This window comes from Phyllobates terribilis, unplaced genomic scaffold (genome assembly GCF_046119375.1).
Source record: "Phyllobates terribilis strain yellow unplaced genomic scaffold, ASM4611937v1 Scaffold_40__1_contigs__length_11209783, whole genome shotgun sequence".
In the NCBI taxonomy this organism is placed as follows: Eukaryota; Metazoa; Chordata; class Amphibia; order Anura; family Dendrobatidae; genus Phyllobates; species Phyllobates terribilis.
This window is the reverse complement of record NW_027362800.1, coordinates 10,508,336-10,527,920: the sequence shown is the minus strand read 5'-3', so window position 1 is coordinate 10,527,920 and position 19,585 is coordinate 10,508,336. Positions and strand designations below refer to the sequence as shown.

General features: G+C 46.0%; 13 non-coding genes and 1 pseudogene across 13 annotated transcripts; all 14 read left to right on the top strand.

Annotated features, from left to right (window-relative positions):
• The first annotated feature begins 860 nt into the window (after positions 1-860).
• LOC141184928 (U2 spliceosomal RNA) lies at positions 861-1,051 on the top strand. The gene has a single exon (XR_012259637.1). It is a non-coding gene; the product is annotated as a U2 spliceosomal RNA (small nuclear RNA).
• Positions 1,052-2,172: 1,121 nt separating this feature from the next.
• Positions 2,173-2,363, top strand: LOC141184927 (U2 spliceosomal RNA). Its single transcript, XR_012259636.1, has one exon. It is a non-coding gene; the product is annotated as a U2 spliceosomal RNA (small nuclear RNA).
• Positions 2,364-3,485: 1,122 nt separating this feature from the next.
• Positions 3,486-3,676, top strand: LOC141190771 (U2 spliceosomal RNA). Its single transcript, XR_012264785.1, has one exon. It is a non-coding gene; the product is annotated as a U2 spliceosomal RNA (small nuclear RNA).
• Positions 3,677-4,797: 1,121 nt separating this feature from the next.
• On the top strand, positions 4,798-4,988 carry LOC141190770 (U2 spliceosomal RNA). Its single transcript, XR_012264784.1, has one exon. It is a non-coding gene; the product is annotated as a U2 spliceosomal RNA (small nuclear RNA).
• Positions 4,989-6,111: 1,123 nt separating this feature from the next.
• On the top strand, positions 6,112-6,302 carry LOC141190769 (U2 spliceosomal RNA). The gene has a single exon (XR_012264783.1). It is a non-coding gene; the product is annotated as a U2 spliceosomal RNA (small nuclear RNA).
• A 1,121-nt stretch (positions 6,303-7,423) lies between these two features.
• Positions 7,424-7,614, top strand: LOC141190768 (U2 spliceosomal RNA). The gene has a single exon (XR_012264782.1). It is a non-coding gene; the product is annotated as a U2 spliceosomal RNA (small nuclear RNA).
• A 1,123-nt stretch (positions 7,615-8,737) lies between these two features.
• On the top strand, positions 8,738-8,928 carry LOC141184789 (U2 spliceosomal RNA). The gene has a single exon (XR_012259511.1). It is a non-coding gene; the product is annotated as a U2 spliceosomal RNA (small nuclear RNA).
• Positions 8,929-10,049: 1,121 nt separating this feature from the next.
• On the top strand, positions 10,050-10,240 carry LOC141184788 (U2 spliceosomal RNA). Its single transcript, XR_012259510.1, has one exon. It is a non-coding gene; the product is annotated as a U2 spliceosomal RNA (small nuclear RNA).
• Positions 10,241-11,363: 1,123 nt separating this feature from the next.
• Positions 11,364-11,554, top strand: LOC141190767 (U2 spliceosomal RNA). Its single transcript, XR_012264781.1, has one exon. It is a non-coding gene; the product is annotated as a U2 spliceosomal RNA (small nuclear RNA).
• Positions 11,555-12,671: 1,117 nt separating this feature from the next.
• On the top strand, positions 12,672-12,862 carry LOC141190765 (U2 spliceosomal RNA). The gene has a single exon (XR_012264779.1). It is a non-coding gene; the product is annotated as a U2 spliceosomal RNA (small nuclear RNA).
• Positions 12,863-13,984: 1,122 nt separating this feature from the next.
• LOC141185183 (U2 spliceosomal RNA) lies at positions 13,985-14,175 on the top strand. The gene has a single exon (XR_012259869.1). It is a non-coding gene; the product is annotated as a U2 spliceosomal RNA (small nuclear RNA).
• Positions 14,176-15,297: 1,122 nt separating this feature from the next.
• LOC141185182 (U2 spliceosomal RNA) lies at positions 15,298-15,488 on the top strand. The gene has a single exon (XR_012259868.1). It is a non-coding gene; the product is annotated as a U2 spliceosomal RNA (small nuclear RNA).
• Positions 15,489-16,612: 1,124 nt separating this feature from the next.
• On the top strand, positions 16,613-16,803 carry LOC141190764 (U2 spliceosomal RNA). The gene has a single exon (XR_012264778.1). It is a non-coding gene; the product is annotated as a U2 spliceosomal RNA (small nuclear RNA).
• Positions 16,804-17,922: 1,119 nt separating this feature from the next.
• On the top strand, positions 17,923-18,014 carry LOC141186281 (U2 spliceosomal RNA; annotated as a pseudogene).
• The last annotated feature ends 1,571 nt before the right edge of the window (positions 18,015-19,585 follow it).

The window sequence follows — 19,585 nt, the reverse complement described above, 5'->3', positions numbered from 1 at the left end:
ATATTAGGCAAGCATTTTGGAGCTTTCACCTAAATAACTACAGGTGGTGAGATAAGCTGCACAATATAATTGACCTTTCAGTATATTGTTGCACACACACCATCTATTTAGCAAATGCCCTTGTTATCAACAGCAGCCTTTTAAACTCACCTGAGCTAACAGGTATGTGAGCTGGTTACTCTGCTGCGCTTAAAATTTCTTTTTTGGTTTGCTACAATGCCTTTTCTGAAACGTTGTCTCCCTCTGCTGGAACACTGACTTCTTTCATTTAATGCCTGCAGACTATAAAAGAGAAACCAACCCAAAAAGTTTGGTTGATTAGTCTGTGGCATTCTTTTAAACTGTTGCTTATGGCGGTCTCTGTGAGCTTCTCAGTGACATTCAGCCATCCAGGTATCCCGCCTGCAGTAGACGGAATGTGGCAATGGAACGCTGGCTGCGCGTGTCATAATAGGCTCTGAGCCTTTATATACCTGCGCACAGCAGCAGCCACCTTCAGTCTGCTGCTGGACAGCCAGCAGCAGCAGCAGCAGGAGAGGTAATTAATCAGCAACCCTCCTGCTAAGGGTAGACAGCTGCTCGTTCCACCCCCCCCCCCCCGCCTTAATTGGTTCTCCTCCCTTCCAACGGTGTTGAGGCGGGTGGGAACAGCCGGGGGTTGAGGGTACTGTGCTAAAAGAGGTGGAGTTATGCAGATCTAAAACGCGTGGATTGCAGCAGCAGCAAGCCGAAAAGTGCAGGCATGTGAGGGATCTAGAGGTTGACAGCATGTCTTCTTAACGGGAGTCCAGGTGGCCATCTCCACAAATGGACTTTTCAGAATCCTTGGGTGGCACCGTAGTCGGAAACCAATTCTGGTTATCGCTTCTCGGCCTTTTGGCTAAGATCAAGTGTAGTATCTGTTCTTATCAGTTTAATATCTGATACGTCCCCTATCTGGGAACCATATATTAAATGGATTTTTAGAACAGGGAGATGGAAAAAGAGCTTGCTCTGTCCACTCCACGCATTGACCTGGTATTGCAGTATCTCCAGGACCGGTGCACCCCTTCTTTAATGCAGTTTCTAAAATCAGAAAGAATTGAATTCAATGCTTTTTGTTCATTTTGCTTGTTTGTCGGATTTTGGGATGGACTCTTTGGCTTTGCTTTTCTTCTCCTCATTGGATTTTTCATGTTAAAAGTTGCAGAAGCCAGATGACAAGCTCATTTTGGTTCAACTTCAGCAACTGTGCATTGCATTGCCATGTAATGTAATGTAATGCAATGCTATCTATCTAGCTCTCCCTCTATACTTCCTTTTGGATAAACAGACATATTAGGCAAGCATTTTGGAGCTTTCACCTAAATAACTACAGGTGGTGAGATAAGCTGCACAATATAATTGACCTTTCAGTATATTGTTGCACACACACCATCTATTTAGCAAATGCCCTTGTTATCAACAGCAGCCTTTTAAACTCACCTGAGCTAACAGGTATGTGAGCTGGTTACTCTGCTGCGCTTAAAATTTCTTTTTTGGTTTGCTACAATGCCTTTTCTGAAACGTTGTCTCCCTCTGCTGGAACACTGACTTCTTTCATTTAATGCCTGCAGACTATAAAAGAGAAACCAACCCAAAAAGTTTGGTTGATTAGTCTGTGGCAATCTTTTAAACTGTTGCTTATGGCGGTCTCTGTGAGCTTCTCAGTGACATTCAGCCATCCAGGTATCCCGCCTGCAGTAGACGGAATGTGGCAATGGAACGCTGGCTGCGCGTGTCATAATAGGCTCTGAGCCTTTATATACCTGCGCACAGCAGCAGCCACCTTCAGTCTGCTGCTGGACAGCCAGCAGCAGCAGCAGCAGGAGAGGTAATTAATCAGCAACCCTCCTGCTAAGGGTAGACAGCTGCTCGTTCCACCCCCCCCCCCGCCTTAATTGGTTCTCCTCCCTTCCAACGGTGTTGAGGCGGGTGGGAACAGCCGGGGGTTGAGGGTACTGTGCTAAAAGAGGTGGAGTTATGCAGATCTAAAACGCGTGGATTGCAGCAGCAGCAAGCCGAAAAGTGCAGGCATGTGAGGGATCTAGAGGTTGACAGCATGTCTTCTTAACGGGAGTCCAGGTGGCCATCTCCACAAATGGACTTTTCAGAATCCTTGGGTGGCACCGTAGTCGGAAACCAATTCTGGTTATCGCTTCTCGGCCTTTTGGCTAAGATCAAGTGTAGTATCTGTTCTTATCAGTTTAATATCTGATACGTCCCCTATCTGGGAACCATATATTAAATGGATTTTTAGAACAGGGAGATGGAAAAAGAGCTTGCTCTGTCCACTCCACGCATTGACCTGGTATTGCAGTATCTCCAGGACCGGTGCACCCCTTCTTTAATGCAGTTTCTAAAATCAGAAAGAATTGAATTCAATGCTTTTTGTTCATTTTGCTTGTTTGTCGGATTTTGGGATGGACTCTTTGGCTTTGCTTTTCTTCTCCTCATTGGATTTTTCATGTTAAAAGTTGCAGAAGCCAGATGACAAGCTCATTTTGGTTCAACTTCAGCAACTGTGCATTGCATTGCCATGTAATGTAATGTAATGCAATGCTATCTATCTAGCTCTCCCTCTATACTTCCTTTTGGATAAACAGACATATTAGGCAAGCATTTTGGAGCTTTCACCTAAATAACTACAGGTGGTGAGATAAGCTGCACAATATAATTGACCTTTCAGTATATTGTTGCACACACACCATCTATTTAGCAAATGCCCTTGTTATCAACAGCAGCCTTTTAAACTCACCTGAGCTAACAGGTATGTGAGCTGGTTACTCTGCTGCGCTTAAAATTTCTTTTTTGGTTTGCTACAATGCCTTTTCTGAAACGTTGTCTCCCTCTGCTGGAACACTGACTTCTTTCATTTAATGCCTGCAGACTATAAAAGAGAAATCAACCCAAAAAGTTTGGTTGATTAGTCTGTGGCAATCTTTTAAACTGTTGCTTATGGCGGTCTCTGTGAGCTTCTCAGTGACATTCAGCCATCCAGGTATCCCGCCTGCAGTAGACGGAATGTGGCAATGGAACGCTGGCTGCGCGTGTCATAATAGGCTCTGAGCCTTTATATACCTGCGCACAGCAGCAGCCACCTTCAGTCTGCTGCTGGACAGCCAGCAGCAGCAGCAGCAGGAGAGGTAATTAATCAGCAACCCTCCTGCTAAGGGTAGACAGCTGCTCGTTCCACCCCCCCCCCCCGCCTTAATTGGTTCTCCTCCCTTCCAACGGTGTTGAGGCGGGTGGGAACAGCCGGGGGTTGAGGGTACTGTGCTAAAAGAGGTGGAGTTATGCAGATCTAAAACGCGTGGATTGCAGCAGCAGCAAGCCGAAAAGTGCAGGCATGTGAGGGATCTAGAGGTTGACAGCATGTCTTCTTAACGGGAGTCCAGGTGGCCATCTCCACAAATGGACTTTTCAGAATCCTTGGGTGGCACCGTAGTCGGAAACCAATTCTGGTTATCGCTTCTCGGCCTTTTGGCTAAGATCAAGTGTAGTATCTGTTCTTATCAGTTTAATATCTGATACGTCCCCTATCTGGGGACCATATATTAAATGGATTTTTAGAACAGGGAGATGGAAAAAGAGCTTGCTCTGTCCACTCCACGCATTGACCTGGTATTGCAGTATCTCCAGGACCGGTGCACCCCTTCTTTAATGCAGTTTCTAAAATCAGAAAGAATTGAATTCAATGCTTTTTGTTCATTTTGCTTGTTTGTCGGATTTTGGGATGGACTCTTTGGCTTTGCTTTTCTTCTCCTCATTGGATTTTTCATGTTAAAAGTTGCAGAAGCCAGATGACAAGCTCATTTTGGTTCAACTTCAGCAACTGTGCATTGCATTGCCATGTAATGTAATGTAATGCAATGCTATCTATCTAGCTCTCCCTCTATACTTCCTTTTGGATAAACAGACATATTAGGCAAGCATTTTGGAGCTTTCACCTAAATAACTACAGGTGGTGAGATAAGCTGCACAATATAATTGACCTTTCAGTATATTGTTGCACACACACCATCTATTTAGCAAATGCCCTTGTTATCAACAGCAGCCTTTTAAACTCACTTGAGCTAACAGGTATGTGAGCTGGTTACTCTGCTGCGCTTAAAATTTCTTTTTTGGTTTGCTACAATGCCTTTTCTGAAACGTTGTCTCCCTCTGCTGGAACACTGACTTCTTTCATTTAATGCCTGCAGACTATAAAAGAGAAACCAACCCAAAAAGTTTGGTTGATTAGTCTGTGGCATTCTTTTAAACTGTTGCTTATGGCGGTCTCTGTGAGCTTCTCAGTGACATTCAGCCATCCAGGTATCCCGCCTGCAGTAGACGGAATGTGGCAATGGAACGCTGGCTGCGCGTGTCATAATAGGCTCTGAGCCTTTATATACCTGCGCACAGCAGCAGCCACCTTCAGTCTGCTGCTGGACAGCCAGCAGCAGCAGCAGCAGGAGAGGTAATTAATCAGCAACCCTCCTGCTAAGGGTAGACAGCTGCTCGTTCCACCCCCCCCCCCGCCTTAATTGGTTCTCCTCCCTTCCAACGGTGTTGAGGCGGGTGGGAACAGCCGGGGGTTGAGGGTACTGTGCTAAAAGAGGTGGAGTTATGCAGATCTAAAACGCGTGGATTGCAGCAGCAGCAAGCCGAAAAGTGCAGGCATGTGAGGGATCTAGAGGTTGACAGCATGTCTTCTTAACGGGAGTCCAGGTGGCCATCTCCACAAATGGACTTTTCAGAATCCTTGGGTGGCACCGTAGTCGGAAACCAATTCTGGTTATCGCTTCTCGGCCTTTTGGCTAAGATCAAGTGTAGTATCTGTTCTTATCAGTTTAATATCTGATACGTCCCCTATCTGGGGACCATATATTAAATGGATTTTTAGAACAGGGAGATGGAAAAAGAGCTTGCTCTGTCCACTCCACGCATTGACCTGGTATTGCAGTATCTCCAGGACCGGTGCACCCCTTCTTTAATGCAGTTTCTAAAATCAGAAAGAATTGAATTCAATGCTTTTTGTTCATTTTGCTTGTTTGTCGGATTTTGGGATGGACTCTTTGGCTTTGCTTTTCTTCTCCTCATTGGATTTTTCATGTTAAAAGTTGCAGAAGCCAGATGACAAGCTCATTTTGGTTCAACTTCAGCAACTGTGCATTGCATTGCCATGTAATGTAATGTAATGCAATGCTATCTATCTAGCTCTCCCTCTATACTTCCTTTTGGATAAACAGACATATTAGGCAAGCATTTTGGAGCTTTCACCTAAATAACTACAGGTGGTGAGATAAGCTGCACAATATAATTGACCTTTCAGTATATTGTTGCACACACACCATCTATTTAGCAAATGCCCTTGTTATCAACAGCAGCCTTTTAAACTCACCTGAGCTAACAGGTATGTGAGCTGGTTACTCTGCTGCGCTTAAAATTTCTTTTTTGGTTTGCTACAATGCCTTTTCTGAAACGTTGTCTCCCTCTGCTGGAACACTGACTTCTTTCATTTAATGCCTGCAGACTATAAAAGAGAAACCAACCCAAAAAGTTTGGTTGATTAGTCTGTGGCATTCTTTTAAACTGTTGCTTATGGCGGTCTCTGTGAGCTTCTCAGTGACATTCAGCCATCCAGGTATCCCGCCTGCAGTAGACGGAATGTGGCAATGGAACGCTGGCTGCGCGTGTCATAATAGGCTCTGAGCCTTTATATACCTGCGCACAGCAGCAGCCACCTTCAGTCTGCTGCTGGACAGCCAGCAGCAGCAGCAGCAGGAGAGGTAATTAATCAGCAACCCTCCTGCTAAGGGTAGACAGCTGCTCGTTCCACCCCCCCCCCCCCGCCTTAATTGGTTCTCCTCCCTTCCAACGGTGTTGAGGCGGGTGGGAACAGCCGGGGGTTGAGGGTACTGTGCTAAAAGAGGTGGAGTTATGCAGATCTAAAACGCATGGATTGCAGCAGCAGCAAGCCGAAAAGTGCAGGCATGTGAGGGATCTAGAGGTTGACAGCATGTCTTCTTAACGGGAGTCCAGGTGGCCATCTCCACAAATGGACTTTTCAGAATCCTTGGGTGGCACCGTAGTCGGAAACCAATTCTGGTTATCGCTTCTCGGCCTTTTGGCTAAGATCAAGTGTAGTATCTGTTCTTATCAGTTTAATATCTGATACGTCCCCTATCTGGGGACCATATATTAAATGGATTTTTAGAACAGGGAGATGGAAAAAGAGCTTGCTCTGTCCACTCCACGCATTGACCTGGTATTGCAGTATCTCCAGGACCGGTGCACCCCTTCTTTAATGCAGTTTCTAAAATCAGAAAGAATTGAATTCAATGCTTTTTGTTCATTTTGCTTGTTTGTCGGATTTTGGGATGGACTCTTTGGCTTTGCTTTTCTTCTCCTCATTGGATTTTTCATGTTAAAAGTTGCAGAAGCCAGATGACAAGCTCATTTTGGTTCAACTTCAGCAACTGTGCATTGCATTGCCATGTAATGTAATGTAATGCAATGCTATCTATCTAGCTCTCCCTCTATACTTCCTTTTGGATAAACAGACATATTAGGCAAGCATTTTGGAGCTTTCACCTAAATAACTACAGGTGGTGAGATAAGCTGCACAATATAATTGACCTTTCAGTATATTGTTGCACACACACCATCTATTTAGCAAATGCCCTTGTTATCAACAGCAGCCTTTTAAACTCACCTGAGCTAACAGGTATGTGAGCTGGTTACTCTGCTGCGCTTAAAATTTCTTTTTTGGTTTGCTACAATGCCTTTTCTGAAACGTTGTCTCCCTCTGCTGGAACACTGACTTCTTTCATTTAATGCCTGCAGACTATAAAAGAGAAACCAACCCAAAAAGTTTGGTTGATTAGTCTGTGGCATTCTTATAAACTGTTGCTTATGGCGGTCTCTGTGAGCTTCTCAGTGACATTCAGCCATCCAGGTATCCCGCCTGCAGTAGACGGAATGTGGCAATGGAACGCTGGCTGCGCGTGTCATAATAGGCTCTGAGCCTTTATATACCTGCGCACAGCAGCAGCCACCTTCAGTCTGCTGCTGGACAGCCAGCAGCAGCAGCAGCAGGAGAGGTAATTAATCAGCAACCCTCCTGCTAAGGGTAGACAGCTGCTCGTTCCACCCCCCCCCCCGCCTTAATTGGTTCTCCTCCCTTCCAACGGTGTTGAGGCGGGTGGGAACAGCCGGGGGTTGAGGGTACTGTGCTAAAAGAGGTGGAGTTATGCAGATCTAAAACGCGTGGATTGCAGCAGCAGCAAGCCGAAAAGTGCAGGCATGTGAGGGATCTAGAGGTTGACAGCATGTCTTCTTAACGGGAGTCCAGGTGGCCATCTCCACAAATGGACTTTTCAGAATCCTTGGGTGGCACCGTAGTCGGAAACCAATTCTGGTTATCGCTTCTCGGCCTTTTGGCTAAGATCAAGTGTAGTATCTGTTCTTATCAGTTTAATATCTGATACGTCCCCTATCTGGGGACCATATATTAAATGGATTTTTAGAACAGGGAGATGGAAAAAGAGCTTGCTCTGTCCACTCCACGCATTGACCTGGTATTGCAGTATCTCCAGGACCGGTGCACCCCTTCTTTAATGCAGTTTCTAAAATCAGAAAGAATTGAATTCAATGCTTTTTGTTCATTTTGCTTGTTTGTCGGATTTTGGGATGGACTCTTTGGCTTTGCTTTTCTTCTCCTCATTGGATTTTTCATGTTAAAAGTTGCAGAAGCCAGATGACAAGCTCATTTTGGTTCAACTTCAGCAACTGTGCATTGCATTGCCATGTAATGTAATGTAATGCAATGCTATCTATCTAGCTCTCCCTCTATACTTCCTTTTGGATAAACAGACATATTAGGCAAGCATTTTGGAGCTTTCACCTAAATAACTACAGGTGGTGAGATAAGCTGCACAATATAATTGACCTTTCAGTATATTGTTGCACACACACCATCTATTTAGCAAATGCCCTTGTTATCAACAGCAGCCTTTTAAACTCACCTGAGCTAACAGGTATGTGATCTGGTTACTCTGCTGCGCTTAAAATTTCTTTTTTGGTTTGCTACAATGCCTTTTCTGAAACGTTGTCTCCCTCTGCTGGAACACTGACTTCTTTCATTTAATGCCTGCAGACTATAAAAGAGAAACCAACCCAAAAAGTTTGGTTGATTAGTCTGTGGCATTCTTTTAAACTGTTGCTTATGGCGGTCTCTGTGAGCTTCTCAGTGACATTCAGCCATCCAGGTATCCCGCCTGCAGTAGACGGAATGTGGCAATGGAACGCTGGCTGCGCGAGTCATAATAGGCTCTGAGCCTTTATATACCTGCGCACAGCAGCAGCCACCTTCAGTCTGCTGCTGGACAGCCAGCAGCAGCAGCAGCAGGAGAGGTAATTAATCAGCAACCCTCCTGCTAAGGGTAGACAGCTGCTCGTTCCACCCCCCCCCCCCCGCCTTAATTGGTTCTCCTCCCTTCCAACGGTGTTGAGGCGGGTGGGAACAGCCGGGGGTTGAGGGTACTGTGCTAAAAGAGGTGGAGTTATGCAGATCTAAAACGCGTGGATTGCAGCAGCAGCAAGCCGAAAAGTGCAGGCATGTGAGGGATCTAGAGGTTGACAGCATGTCTTCTTAACGGGAGTCCAGGTGGCCATCTCCACAAATGGACTTTTCAGAATCCTTGGGTGGCACCGTAGTCGGAAACCAATTCTGGTTATCGCTTCTCGGCCTTTTGGCTAAGATCAAGTGTAGTATCTGTTCTTATCAGTTTAATATCTGATACGTCCCCTATCTGGGGACCATATATTAAATGGATTTTTAGAACAGGGAGATGGAAAAAGAGCTTGCTCTGTCCACTCCACGCATTGACCTGGTATTGGAGTATCTCCAGGACCGGTGCACCCCTTCTTTAATGCAGTTTCTAAAATCAGAAAGAATTGAATTCAATGCTTTTTGTTCATTTTGCTTGTTTGTCGGATTTTGGGATGGACTCTTTGGCTTTGCTTTTCTTCTCCTCATTGGATTTTTCATGTTAAAAGTTGCAGAAGCCAGATGACAAGCTCACTTTGGTTCAACATCAGCAACTGTGCATTGCATTGCCATGTAATGTAATGTAATGCAATGCTATCTATCTAGCTCTCCCTCTATACTTCCTTTTGGATAAACAGACATATTAGGCAAGCATTTTGGAGCTTTCACCTAAATAACTACAGGTGGTGAGATAAGCTGCACAATATAATTGACCTTTCAGTATATTGTTGCACACACACCATCTATTTAGCAAATGCCCTTGTTATCAACAGCAGCCTTTTAAACTCACCTGAGCTAACAGGTATGTGAGCTGGTTACTCTGCTGCGCTTAAAATTTCTTTTTTGGTTTGCTACAATGCCTTTTCTGAAACGTTGTCTCCCTCTGCTGGAACACTGACTTCTTTCATTTAATGCCTGCAGACTATAAAAGAGAAACCAACCCAAAAAGTTTGGTTGATTAGTCTGTGGCATTCTTTTAAACTGTTGCTTATGGCGGTCTCTGTGAGCTTCTCAGTGACATTCAGCCATCCAGGTATCCCGCCTGCAGTAGACGGAATGTGGCAATGGAACGCTGGCTGCGCGTGTCATAATAGGCTCTGAGCCTTTATATACCTGCGCACAGCAGCAGCCACCTTCAGTCTGCTGCTGGACAGCCAGCAGCAGCAGCAGCAGGAGAGGTAATTAATCAGCAACCCTCCTGCTAAGGGTAGACAGCTGCTCGTTCCACCCCCCCCCCCGCCTTAATTGGTTCTCCTCCCTTCCAACGGTGTTGAGGCGGGTGGGAACAGCCGGGGGTTGAGGGTACTGTGCTAAAAGAGGTGGAGTTATGCAGATCTAAAACGCGTGGATTGCAGCAGCAGCAAGCCGAAAAGTGCAGGCATGTGAGGGATCTAGAGGTTGACAGCATGTCTTCTTAACGGGAGTCCAGGTGGCCATCTCCACAAATGGACTTTTCAGAATCCTTGGGTGGCACCGTAGTCGGAAACCAATTCTGGTTATCGCTTCTCGGCCTTTTGGCTAAGATCAAGTGTAGTATCTGTTCTTATCAGTTTAATATCTGATACGTCCCCTATCTGGGGACCATATATTAAATGGATTTTTAGAACAGGGAGATGGAAAAAGAGCTTGCTCTGTCCACTCCACGCATTGACCTGGTATTGGAGTATCTCCAGGACCGGTGCACCCCTTCTTTAATGCAGTTTCTAAAATCAGAAAGAATTGAATTCAATGCTTTTTGTTCATTTTGCTTGTTTGTCGGATTTTGGGATGGACTCTTTGGCTTTGCTTTTCTTCTCCTCATTGGATTTTTCATGTTAAAAGTTGCAGAAGCCAGATGACAAGCTCACTTTGGTTCAACATCAGCAACTGTGCATTGCATTGCCATGTAATGTAATGTAATGCAATGCTATCTATCTAGCTCTCCCTCTATACTTCCTTTTGGATAAACAGACATATTAGGCAAGCATTTTGGAGCTTTCACCTAAATAACTACAGGTGGTGAGATAAGCTGCACAATATAATTGACCTTTCAGTATATTGTTGCACACACACCATCTATTTAGCAAATGCCCTTGTTATCAACAGCAGCCTTTTAAACTCACCTGAGCTAACAGGTATGTGAGCTGGTTACTCTGCTGCGCTTAAAATTTCTTTTTTGGTTTGCTACAATGCCTTTTCTGAAACGTTGTCTCCCTCTGCTGGAACACTGACTTCTTTCATTTAATGCCTGCAGACTATAAAAGAGAAACCAACCCAAAAAGTTTGGTTGATTAGTCTGTGGCATTCTTTTAAACTGTTGCTTATGGCGGTCTCTGTGAGCTTCTCAGTGACATTCAGCCATCCAGGTATCCCGCCTGCAGTAGACGGAATGTGGCAATGGAACGCTGGCTGCGCGTGTCATAATAGGCTCTGAGCCTTTATATACCTGCGCACAGCAGCAGCCACCTTCAGTCTGCTGCTGGACAGCCAGCAGCAGCAGCAGCAGGAGAGGTAATTAATCAGCAACCCTCCTGCTAAGGGTAGACAGCTGCTCGTTCCACCCCCCCCCCCCCGCCTTAATTGGTTCTCCTCCCTTCCAACGGTGTTGAGGCGGGTGGGAACAGCCGGGGGTTGAGGGTACTGTGCTAAAAGAGGTGGAGTTATGCAGATCTAAAACGCGTGGATTGCAGCAGCAGCAAGCCGAAAAGTGCAGGCATGTGAGGGATCTAGAGGTTGACAGCATGTCTTCTTAACGGGAGTCCAGGTGGCCATCTCCACAAATGGACTTTTCAGAATCCTTGGGTGGCACCGTAGTCGGAAACCAATTCTGGTTATCGCTTCTCGGCCTTTTGGCTAAGATCAAGTGTAGTATCTGTTCTTATCAGTTTAATATCTGATACGTCCCCTATCTGGGGACCATATATTAAATGGATTTTTAGAACAGGGAGATGGAAAAAGAGCTTGCTCTGTCCACTCCACGCATTGACCTGGTATTGCAGTATCTCCAGGACCGGTGCACCCCTTCTTTAATGCAGTTTCTAAAATCAGAAAGAATTGAATTCAATGCTTTTTGTTCATTTTGCTTGTTTGTCGGATTTTGGGATGGACTCTTTGGCTTTGCTTTTCTTCTCCTCATTGGATTTTTCATGTTAAAAGTTGCAGAAGCCAGATGACAAGCTCACTTTGGTTCAACATCAGCAACTGTGCATTGCATTGCCATGTAATGTAATGTAATGCAATGCTATCTATCTAGCTCTCCCTCTATACTTCCTTTTGGATAAACAGACATATTAGGCAAGCATTTTGGAGCTTTCACCTAAATAACTACAGGTGGTGAGATAAGCTGCACAATATAATTGACCTTTCAGTATATTGTTGCACACACACCATCTATTTAGCAAATGCCCTTGTTATCAACAGCAGCCTTTTAAACTCACCTGAGCTAACAGGTATGTGAGCTGGTTACTCTGCTGCGCTTAAAATGTCTTTTTTGGTTTGCTACAATGCCTTTTCTGAAACGTTGTCTCCCTCTGCTGGAACACTGACTTCTTTCATTTAATGCCTGCAGACTATAAAAGAGAAACCAACCCAAAAAGTTTGGTTGATTAGTCTGTGGCATTCTTTTAAACTGTTGCTTATGGCGGTCTCTGTGAGCTTCTCAGTGACATTCAGCCATCCAGGTATCCCGCCTGCAGTAGACGGAATGTGGCAATGGAACGCTGGCTGCGCGTGTCATAATAGGCTCTGAGCCTTTATATACCTGCGCACAGCAGCAGCCACCTTCAGTCTGCTGCTGGACAGCCAGCAGCAGCAGCAGGAGAGGTAATTAATCAGCAACCCTCCTGCTAAGGGTAGACAGCTGCTCGTTCCACCCCCCCCCCGCCTTAATTGGTTCTCCTCCCTTCCAACGGTGTTGAGGCGGGTGGGAACAGCCGGGGGTTGAGGGTACTGTGCTAAAAGAGGTGGAGTTATGCAGATCTAAAACGCGTGGATTGCAGCAGCAGCAAGCCGAAAAGTGCAGGCATGTGAGGGATCTAGAGGTTGACAGCATGTCTTCTTAACGGGAGTCCAGGTGGCCATCTCCACAAATGGACTTTTCAGAATCCTTGGGTGGCACCGTAGTCGGAAACCAATTCTGGTTATCGCTTCTCGGCCTTTTGGCTAAGATCAAGTGTAGTATCTGTTCTTATCAGTTTAATATCTGATACGTCCCCTATCTGGGGACCATATATTAAATGGATTTTTAGAACAGGGAGATGGAAAAAGAGCTTGCTCTGTCCACTCCACGCATTGACCTGGTATTGCAGTATCTCCAGGACCGGTGCACCCCTTCTTTAATGCAGTTTCTAAAATCAGAAAGAATTGAATTCAATGCTTTTTGTTCATTTTGCTTGTTTGTCGGATTTTGGGATGGACTCTTTGGCTTTGCTTTTCTTCTCCTCATTGGATTTTTCATGTTAAAAGTTGCAGAAGCCAGATGACAAGCTCATTTTGGTTCAACTTCAGCAACTGTGCATTGCATTGCCATGTAATGTAATGTAATGCAATGCTATCTATCTAGCTCTCCCTCTATACTTCCTTTTGGATAAACAGACATATTAGGCAAGCATTTTGGAGCTTTCACCTAAATAACTACAGGTGGTGAGATAAGCTGCACAATATAATTGACCTTTCAGTATATTGTTGCACACACACCATCTATTTAGCAAATGCCCTTGTTATCAACAGCAGCCTTTTAAACTCACCTGAGCTAACAGGTATGTGAGCTGGTTACTCTGCTGCGCTTAAAATTTCTTTTTTGGTTTGCTACAATGCCTTTTCTGAAACGTTGTCTCCCTCTGCTGGAACACTGACTTCTTTCATTTAATGCCTGCAGACTATAAAAGAGAAACCAACCCAAAAAGTTTGGTTGATTAGTCTGTGGCATTCTTTTAAACTGTTGCTTATGGCGGTCTCTGTGAGCTTCTCAGTGACATTCAGCCATCCAGGTATCCCGCCTGCAGTAGACGGAATGTAGCAATGGAACGCTGGCTGCGCGTGTCATAATAGGCTCTGAGCCTTTATATACCTGCGCACAGCAGCAGCCACCTTCAGTCTGCTGCTGGACAGCCAGCAGCAGCAGCAGCAGGAGAGGTAATTAATCAGCAACCCTCCTGCTAAGGGTAGACAGCTGCTCGTTCCACCCCCCCCCCCCGCCTTAATTGGTTCTCCTCCCTTCCAACGGTGTTGAGGCGGGTGGGAACAGCCGGGGGTTGAGGGTACTGTGCTAAAAGAGGTGGAGTTATGCAGATCTAAAACGCGTGGATTGCAGCAGCAGCAAGCCGAAAAGTGCAGGCATGTGAGGGATCTAGAGGTTGACAGCATGTCTTCTTAACGGGAGTCCAGGTGGCCATCTCCACAAATGGACTTTTCAGAATCCTTGGGTGGCACCGTAGTCGGAAACCAATTCTGGTTATCGCTTCTCGGCCTTTTGGCTAAGATCAAGTGTAGTATCTGTGCTTATCAGTTTAATATCTGATACGTCCCCTATCTGGGGACCATATATTAAATGGATTTTTAGAACAGGGAGATGGAAAAAGAGCTTGCTCTGTCCACTCCACGCATTGACCTGGTATTGCAGTATCTCCAGGACCGGTGCACCCCTTCTTTAATGCAGTTTCTAAAATCAGAAAGAATTGAATTCAATGCTTTTTGTTCATTTTGCTTGTTTGTCGGATTTTGGGATGGACTCTTTGGCTTTGCTTTTCTTCTCCTCATTGGATTTTTCATGTTAAAAGTTGCAGAAGCCAGATGACAAGCTCATTTTGGTTCAACTTCAGCAACTGTGCATTGCATTGCCATGTAATGTAATGTAATGCAATGCTATCTATCTAGCTCTCCCTCTATACTTCCTTTTGGATAAACAGACATATTAGGCAAGCATTTTGGAGCTTTCACCTAAATAACTACAGGTGGTGAGATAAGCTGCACAATATAATTGACCTTTCAGTATATTGTTGCACACACACCATCTATTTAGCAAATGCCCTTGTTATCAACAGCAGCCTTTTAAACTCACCTGAGCTAACAGGTATGTGAGCTGGTTACTCTGCTGCGCTTAAAATTTCTTTTTTGGTTTGCTACAATGCCTTTTCTGAAACGTTGTCTCCCTCTGCTGGAACACTGACTTCTTTCATTTAATGCCTGCAGACTATAAAAGAGAAACCAACCCAAAAAGTTTGGTTGATTAGTCTGTGGCATTCTTTTAAACTGTTGCTTATGGCGGTCTCTGTGAGCTTCTCAGTGACATTCAGCCATCCAGGTATCCCGCCTGCAGTAGACGGAATGTGGCAATGGAACGCTGGCTGCGCGTGTCATAATAGGCTCTGAGCCTTTATATACCTGCGCACAGCAGCAGCCACCTTCAGTCTGCTGCTGGACAGCCAGCAGCAGCAGCAGCAGGAGAGGTAATTAATCAGCAACCCTCCTGCTAAGGGTAGACAGCTGCTCGTTCCACCCCCCCCCCCCGCCTTAATTGGTTCTCCTCCCTTCCAACGGTGTTGAGGCGGGTGGGAACAGCCGGGGGTTGAGGGTACTGTGCTAAAAGAGGTGGAGTTATGCAGATCTAAAACGCGTGGATTGCAGCAGCAGCAAGCCGAAAAGTGCAGGCATGTGAGGGATCTAGAGGTTGACAGCATGTCTTCTTAACGGGAGTCCAGGTGGCCATCTCCACAAATGGACTTTTCAGAATCCTTGGGTGGCACCGTAGTCGGAAACCAATTCTGGTTATCGCTTCTCGGCCTTTTGGCTAAGATCAAGTGTAGTATCTGTGCTTATCAGTTTAATATCTGATACGTCCCCTATCTGGGGACCATATATTAAATGGATTTTTAGAACAGGGAGATGGAAAAAGAGCTTGCTCTGTCCACTCCACGCATTGACCTGGTATTGCAGTATCTCCAGGACCGGTGCACCCCTTCTTTAATGCAGTTTCTAAAATCAGAAAGAATTGAATTCAATGCTTTTTGTTCATTTTGCTTGTTTGTCGGATTTTGGGATGGACTCTTTGGCTTTGCTTTTCTTCTCCTCATTGGATTTTTCATGTTAAAAGTTGCAGAAGCCAGATGACAAGCTCATTTTGGTTCAACTTCAGCAACTGTGCATTGCATTGCCATGTAATGTAATGTAATGCAATGCTATCTATCTAGCTCTCCCTCTATACTTCCTTTTGGATAAACAGACATATTAGGCAAGCATTTTGGAGCTTTCACCTAAATAACTACAGGTGGTGAGATAAGCTGCACAATATAATTGACCTTTCAGTATATTGTTGCACACACACCATCTATTTAGCAAATGCCCTTGTTATCAACAGCAGCCTTTTAAACTCACCTGAGCTAACAGGTATGTGAGCTGGTTACTCTGCTGCGCTTAAAATTTCTTTTTTGGTTTGCTACAATGCCTTTTCTGAAACGTTGTCTCCCTCTGCTGGAACACTGACTTCTTTCATTTAATGCCTGCAGACTATAAAAGAGAAACCAACCCAAAAAGTTTGGTTGATTAGTCTGTGGCATTCTTTTAAACTGTTGCTTATGGCGGTCTCTGTGAGCTTCTCAGTGACATTCAGCCATCCAGGTATCCCGCCTGCAGTAGACGGAATGTGGCAATGGAACGCTGGCTGCGCGTGTCATAATAGGCTCTGAGCCTTTATATACCTGCGCACAGCAGCAGCCACCTTCAGTCTGCTGCTGGACAGCCAGCAGCAGCAGCAGCAGGAGAGGTAATTAATCAGCAACCCTCCTGCTAAGGGTAGACAGCTGCTCGTTCCACCCCCCCCCCCCCCGCCTTAATTGGTTCTCCTCCCTTCCAACGGTGTTGAGGCGGGTGGGAACAGCCGGGGGTTGAGGGTACTGTGCTAAAATAGGTGGAGTTATGCAGATCTAAAACGCGTGGATTGCAGCAGCAGCAAGCCGAAAAGTGCAGGCATGTGAGGGATCTAGAGGTTGACAGCATGTCTTCTTAACGGGAGTCCAGGTGGCCATCTCCACAAATGGACTTTTCAGAATCCTTGGGTGGCACCGTAGTCGGAAACCAATTCTGGTTATCGCTTCTCGGCCTTTTGGCTAAGATCAAGTGTAGTATCTGTTCTTATCAGTTTAATATCTGATACGTCCCCTATCTGGGGACCATATATTAAATGGATTTTTAGAACAGGGAGATGGAAAAAGAGCTTGCTCTGTCCACTCCACGCATTGACCTGGTATTGCAGTATCTCCAGGACCGGTGCACCCCTTCTTTAATGCAGTTTCTAAAATCAGAAAGAATTGAATTCAATGCTTTTTGTTCATTTTGCTTGTTTGTCGGATTTTGGGATGGACTCTTTGGCTTTGCTTTTCTTCTCCTCATTGGATTTTTCATGTTAAAAGTTGCAGAAGCCAGATGACAAGCTCATTTTGGTTCAACTTCAGCAACTGTGCATTGCATTGCCATGTAATGTAATGTAATGCAATGCTATCTATCTAGCTCTCCCTCTATACTTCCTTTTGGATAAACAGACATATTAGGCAAGCATTTTGGAGCTTTCACCTAAATAACTACAGGTGGTGAGATAAGCTGCACAATATAATTGACCTTTCAGTATATTGTTGCACACACACCATCTATTTAGCAAATGCCCTTGTTATCAACAGCAGCCTTTTAAACTCACCTGAGCTAACAGGTATGTGAGCTGGTTACTCTGCTGCGCTTAAAATTTCTTTTTTGGTTTGCTACAATGCCTTTTCTGAAACGTTGTCTCCCTCTGCTGGAACACTGACTTCTTTCATTTAATGCCTGCAGACTATAAAAGAGAAACCAACCCAAAAAGTTTGGTTGATTAGTCTGTGGCATTCTTTTAAACTGTTGCTTATGGCGGTCTCTGTGAGCTTCTCAGTGACATTCAGCCATCCAGGTATCCCGCCTGCAGTAGACGGAATGTGGCAATGGAACGCTGGCTGCGCGTGTCATAATAGGCTCTGAGCATTTATATACCTGCGCACAGCAGCAGCCACCTTCAGTCTGCCGCTGGACAGCCAGCAGCAGCAGCAGCAGGAGAGGTAATTAATCAGCAACCCTCCTGCTAAGGGTAGACAGCTGCTCGTTCCACCCCCCCCCGCCTTAATTGGTTCTCCTCCCTTCCAACGGTGTTGAGGCGGGTGGGAACAGCCGGGGGTTGAGGGTACTGTGCTAAAAGAGGTGGAGTTATGCAGATCTAAAACGCGTGGATTGCAGCAGCAGCAAGCCGAAAAGTGCAGGCATGTGAGGGATCTAGAGGTTGACAGCATGTCTTCTTAACGGGAGTCCAGGTGGCCATCTCCACAAATGGACTTTTCAGAATCCTTGGGTGGCACCGTAGTCGGAAACCAATTCTGGTTATCGCTTCTCGGCCTTTTGGCTAAGATCAAGTGTAGTATCTTTCGAAAAGGCGGTTTTGGATGTTGGCCGCCCTAGTAGATTGATACATTATGCACACTGGGGTTTAGGCGCTTGTTAGTACGCCAGGTGGCTAATATAGTCATCTGGTGGAAAGCATGGCCCCCCAGGATCGACGCCATTGGGCCGGGGAAGATCGAAAGCCCGAAGTGTGAAGTGCCCCAGGAGTGGTGACCCTGGGGTGCCTTAACTCACTGGGATTGGGAACCCCACTTGAGTTTATGGCACATTTGCACAAGCACTTCAAATTTTCTTTCTTCGCACACACCCTTATTCCGGGCCTTCTGGCCTTAGGATGGGGAATTTTTCAATTCCCGGTCGAAGGTCCGGGCAGTATTGTACTGTGAAACCTTCACTATTTATTTAATTTCTTTGTCACTGTGTGTCCACTTATTCACGTGTGTCACGTCCTACTAGGATTTTGTCGGGATGCGGTTCCCTTACGGGTTCCTCTCTTGGCAGGTCTAGGGGGGGAGTGTGTGGCCATCAGGTTCCGCTCCCCCCTGAACCCCCTGGCTCTCCTCTTTCGGGAGGAGAGCGTTGTTGGCTCCCCTCTTCCGGGAGGGGAGCACAGTCTTTGGCTCCCAGTGCCTTGCTCGGGTGAGAACTCGGGCAGGTGCTGGGGGTAAGATTGGGTTGCCTCTGGCTTCAGCTGGAGGTGGCTTTTTGTCCCTGTTCCTCGCTGTGGCCATTTGGCTCGGAGGGACGGGGAATGGTTTGGGGTACCCTTCTCCTTTTGGAGAGGGTTTCAAGAAGACCAGCATCCTAGTGCACTTTTTTTGTGGCACTTGTCACTTTTTTAAGCGCACTCGGGTTTTGTACACGAATTCGGGCTTTCGATAAAAAAAAAAAAAAAAAAAAAAAAAAAAAAAATCTGTTCTTTTAAGAACACAAGAGCTATGATCTACACTTGACGAGAGCGATCGAACTCGGAAGGAGAAGAGCTTCGGAGCCCAGCTGACATCGGAGAAGGAAGGCGGATATCGGTGGGAGGAAGAAGCTCTAAAGAATCCAGAAGAAGACGAAGACTCGGAGAAGAATCGGGCTGTCCTGTGGAATCTTCGAGGAAGAAAATCATCGAGACAAAGACCTTTCGGGGAATTTGTCCAGAACACGACGGGAGAAGAATCTGCATAGCTCCCCCCATTCCGGGAAGAGTTCCAGATCCAGCTCCAAGAAGTAACTGCAGGAGGAAAGCCATGGCAAGCGCTGCGAGGAAGGCCGAAAAGAAGAGCCTGGAGCAGGGGACAGCCAGGAGGGCCCAGCCAGGAGCCGATTCTGACCCCAAGGACTCTGCCTCCACGACTGGCCAGCAGAAGGGACCCCAGAAGCCCCGCCACGAAGCTCCAGCCCTGGAGCCATGGATGCGGCAGACGGTGGCCCTGAAGCTGAAGGAAGTGGATGGGAGGGTGCCGGACATGTCCTCGGACGTGTTCTGCCAGAAGATGCTGCTGGATCGAGGCTTCTCCAGGTCGGACACCCTCAGCATCCAGACCTTCTTGACGGGGATCTTCTTCGTCACCTTCGCCACTGTGAACACCTGCAGGAGGTTCTGGGAAATGGTAAGCGCAAAAGGACCGGATAATTCTTTCTCTGCCTTTACAG